General features: G+C 30.1%; 1 long non-coding RNA gene across 1 annotated transcript; it reads left to right on the top strand.

Moving 5' to 3' along the window:
- Positions 1–4,018: 4,018 nt before the first annotated feature.
- LOC102599145 (uncharacterized) lies at positions 4,019–4,591 on the top strand. The gene is made up of 3 exons (XR_368874.2): positions 4,019–4,118; positions 4,221–4,390; positions 4,476–4,591. It is a non-coding gene; the product is annotated as an uncharacterized lncRNA (long non-coding RNA).
- The last annotated feature ends 122 nt before the right edge of the window (positions 4,592–4,713 follow it).

The following is a 4,713-nucleotide window of genomic DNA, read 5'->3' as shown; positions in this document are numbered from 1 at the left end:
CCACTTGATGCAATTGATGAGAAAATGGCTACAAATCAATTTGTCCTTTTGATTGTAGTGATGTTGACACAATTTGGTTCTCATGGCTCCATTATTAGGCTTAAATTTACCAATCTTACACCTTCGATGATTTTTTCGATAAATATAAAATTTAAATAAAAAAATATTAAATTTGGTTGAACCTATACTCGACATTCAAGCACTGCCCTTATCATTCACTTTAGTCCCCACTCGCCCATTACTCATATGATTCCAAGTGGAGAGTACTTTGCTTCTGTGGTAACCTTCAATTGAGCTTTTCGCAATATTTTAAAAAGAATAAAGTTATTGGAAACTTGTATTAGTGGAAGGTAATAGATATTTAACTAATTAATGTGGTATAAAAAAAAATTATAATCATGTTTACAACCTACATCTTATGTATACATTTCTAAAAGTAAAAATATTAAATTGTCAATCTCCCAAAATCAATGTCCACCTTACAAGCTCTTTTCATAGAAGTTTTCCTGTAAAGATTATTCATCTCATAAAAGCAATAAGTAGTGATTAGCAATAGTCCCTGATTAGTTCTTGTACTAGAAACATAAAATTTACATCACAATTTATGTGATATTTTTCGAATTTTAAGAATCAAATAAGTGCTAAAAATGGAGTAATCCAAATTGTAAGTTATAATAACTTATATTAATTTTTTATGTAGTTTTTAAATATACAATTTTATTACAAAAAATTTAACAGTTTCATATCTTTGAATTCACATTCAAAATTAAAAAGTTTGAGTTTCGAAATCAAGATATATCACATAAATTGAGACAAAAACAATATATACAGATACATGACAAGTGGGTGAATCTCATAGAGCAAAAACAAAAAAGTTTTGATAAGGGGGTTTAGATGGGCAGCTACAAATATTTGATATGAGTTGTAATTATTGTCCAAAAACAATATATACAGATACATGACAAGTGGGTGAATCTCATAGAGCAAAAACAAAAAAGTTTTGATAAGGGGGTTTAGATGGGCAGCTACAAATATTTGATATGAGTTGTAATTATTGTCCAAAAACAATATATACAGATACATGACAAGTGGGTGAATCTCATAGAGCAAAAACAAAAAAGTTTTGATAAGGGGGTTTAGATGGGCAGCTACAAATATTTGATATGAGTTGTAATTATTGTCCAAAAACAATATATACAGATACATGACAAGTGGGTGAATCTCATAGAGCAAAAACAAAAAAGTTTTGATAAGGGGGTTTAGATGGGCAGCTACAAATATTTGATATGAGTTGTAATTATTGTCCACCACGTTGCAAAACTTACGATTATTAACGGAATAATGACTCTGAAAATGTAACATTCTTGTCATTTGTCAATAACTCTCATTCGAAAATACATTATTAGAATTCTCTTTTAACTTCACTCATTTTAACCTTTAGTTTGTAATCAATTTTTTTTATAAGCATAGCAAATGAGTGAGAGTTTGGGGAAACAAGAGAAATTGACAAATTACAAAAAAGGTACATTTTGATCCAATCAATACTAAAAAGGGCAAATGACAGAAATCACATACTTTTAAGGCAAAATTATCATTTGTCCCTTATAAGTTTATAATTACAGAAATCCCTCAAAAATTTAAAAAATGGATACAATAATATAAGCGTTGATACATTAATCTGATGCGCGAGATACATTAATCGTTAAGTAACATACATTACATTTTATAGATGATACACTAATCTGATGTACATTTTATACATAATACACTAATCTGATGCGCGAGATACACTAATCTGATGCACGAGATACATTGATCTGATGCGCGAGGTACATTTTATACATGATACAGTAATCTGATGCGCGAGATACACTAATCTGATGCACGAGATACATTGATCTGATGCGCGAGGTACATTTTATACATGATACAGTAATCTGATGCGCGAGATACACTAATCTGATGCGCGAAAATGAGGGATTTTGGAGATTTGTAAAACTTATAGGGGATAATGGTAATAAGTAAACTAAAAGGTGAAATTTATGTAATTTTTCCTACTAATAAAAATCAATTGAAAAAAAAAGAGGATGGGAAGAGATAAAATATGTGTGCCTTTTATATGACTAGGCCATTGAAAGGAAAGTAAAACCAACAAAAACATGGTCCAAAGTGCTTTTTCTTGAGAAGTCGCTTTAAGATGTGAATGGCACAAAAATAGTTTGTGAGCCAATTTCCTCAAAGGCTTGTTTCTAAGATGGAGAAATATGTAATGCTTCCAATCATATAATTAAAAGCTTAAATAATATCAATGCAACGTTAAACAAGTAAAATTATATTCACCTTTCGTAAAAAGTCTTGAGTTTGAATCTTAAAAATTGAGTTTTCTTTGATAAGAAGAGCTAAATCTCCCGCATAATGGACCTTCTACCAAGATTAGTTAGGTCAATAAATTTTAAATATTAAAGAGTTAAATAAATAAATAAAAAGGTTTTAATATGTAATAATATTTCTGGTTGTGATATTCAATTATTCAAACGGGGAAGGAATATTTCTGGCTATGATATCTAATTAATACTAGTATACCTATTAAATCACACATTATTTTTTTAAAATTACACATCATACGGTATTTTCTAATTTACTAGCAAATTACGTAAATTCTCTCTCGCTCTCACTCTGTCCCCCTCTTTCTTGCTCGCCTCTCTCTCCATTTCTCGCCTTTTCTTTTTAGGTCTTCTTCTTTTTTCTTCTTCAAATTTAAATACTTATTTCCAAAAGTCAATAAGGATGGTATTGTTGTTGTTATCCCAAATTTGTAATGAATTTCATTAATATTGTTATAGTGAATTTTAGATGATTTTCAGTATATCTTTTCTTATTCTTCTTCTAAATATGTATTTATGCACAGATAAACTTGATACAACAATGCATATTTGGTACTGGCTTATTTCATGAATGTACATGTGTATATTTGATACCATATACATGTATTTATACATAATATACATCAAATTAATATTAAATATATTAGATGAAATTGATACTAGATACAGACATTGGTAATTGTGAAATTGATATTGGATACAAACTCGTAGGAATTGATACAAGCTAATGCATATTTAGTCAGATATATGCTTTCAAAATTGATACTAAATACAGAAATCCACTCATACGAATTGATACAAGCTTATGCATATGTAGTAAGATACATGCTTTTATATTCTACTAAGTGCACTCATAAAAATTGATATTGAAAACGCAAATAAATGATATTGTGAAACAAAGATACATTGGGAAACACAAATATAAGAGGGGAACTAGAGAGGTAATATAGTCCATACATATAAATCACGCTTTGAATACAATATACTCAGATCGAAACTTGGACAAAATATATAATTTTGAAACTATCGCTTCATTGGATAATTAGCCTCTGTACTAGTGTGCTTTATGAAACTTGCTCAAATTTTAAGTGATGGATAAGGAGAAAATAATTGCGACGTAAAATTAGTATGGGCATGGCAAAGAAAATTAATAATGGAAAAGTACACATACATCCATCTGGAACTATTTTTTCCCAAGTAAAATTTGTGAATAATGATATAAAAATTAAAATATTAAAATTAAACTTAGACTATAAATTTTTTTGTACGTTCTTTTCTTAAGGAATGATTTTGCCTTGTATGTAATAGTTTGTCAGTATATGATATATATCATGTTAGTGTTGTAAAGCATTGGAAATATTTTTTTAGGGAATGAATTTGGCCTTTATAATATCTTGTTAGTATATGCTATATATAAGGAACATAACTTTTTTCTGAAGGAATGAATCAATTATTCGATATCTTATCAGTTTATAATATATATCATGTGTATCAAAAATTGCTTTCTTAGAAATGGACCAGTCCTTATATAGGGCTAACCCATCGGTGGCCCCCTAAACTTGGCACGATCTTTCACTTAGACACCTCAACTGGAGGATTTTCATTTTTAAAACACCTAACGTAGGGTTCCCATGTGTTACTTTAACACTTTTTGCACAGGTGGAGTGTCGCGTGATTTTCACTGATTCAAGGCGCGTAAACATCAAATTTTCGTCTGATGTGGCGTCCCCAACGGTTATATTACTCCATATCATCTATTTATATTATTTTTTCTCCAATTGTACCCTAACTAAGACCCCAATTTCTCTCTTCTTTTCCAATCTCTCTCTTCTTCAGCCTTTCTTTAATTCTTGGCCCTTAATACTTTCATGTCGAGCTTCTCCAATTCTTCCATGGCATCTGTGGATGAAGGTCGATATTGTAGGTGTGGTAATGAAGCACTATTAAAGACTTCATGGACCCAATTAAATCCAGGGCGTAGATTTTTTACTTGTAGAATTTCAAAGGTAAAATTCTTTGTTTCCCTTATTTTTTTCAAGTAAATTAGATGATTAATTGTTGGCGTCTAATTCTTTTTGATTGGTTTTATAGAAAATGGGTGGTTGTGACTATTTTCTTTGGTATGAAGATCGACACCCTCCACAAGCAAACAGGGTAATGTGGGGATTGTTGAAGAAAGTCAATGCTTTTGATGAAAAATTAAAGCAAGCAAGAAATATATTTATTGTTGGTTTAGTTGCTACTGGGTTGCTGATGTTTGGAATATGGAAATTGAAGCCTAATTGTTAGTGTTCTTGAGGTGTTCGATCTAGTAGTATTTTGATGTTGT

Source organism: Solanum tuberosum, unplaced genomic scaffold, assembly GCF_000226075.1.
Source record: "Solanum tuberosum cultivar DM 1-3 516 R44 unplaced genomic scaffold, SolTub_3.0 scf00639, whole genome shotgun sequence".
Classification (NCBI taxonomy): domain Eukaryota; kingdom Viridiplantae; phylum Streptophyta; class Magnoliopsida; order Solanales; family Solanaceae; genus Solanum; species Solanum tuberosum.
This window is presented reverse-complemented; position numbering and strand designations above follow the sequence as displayed.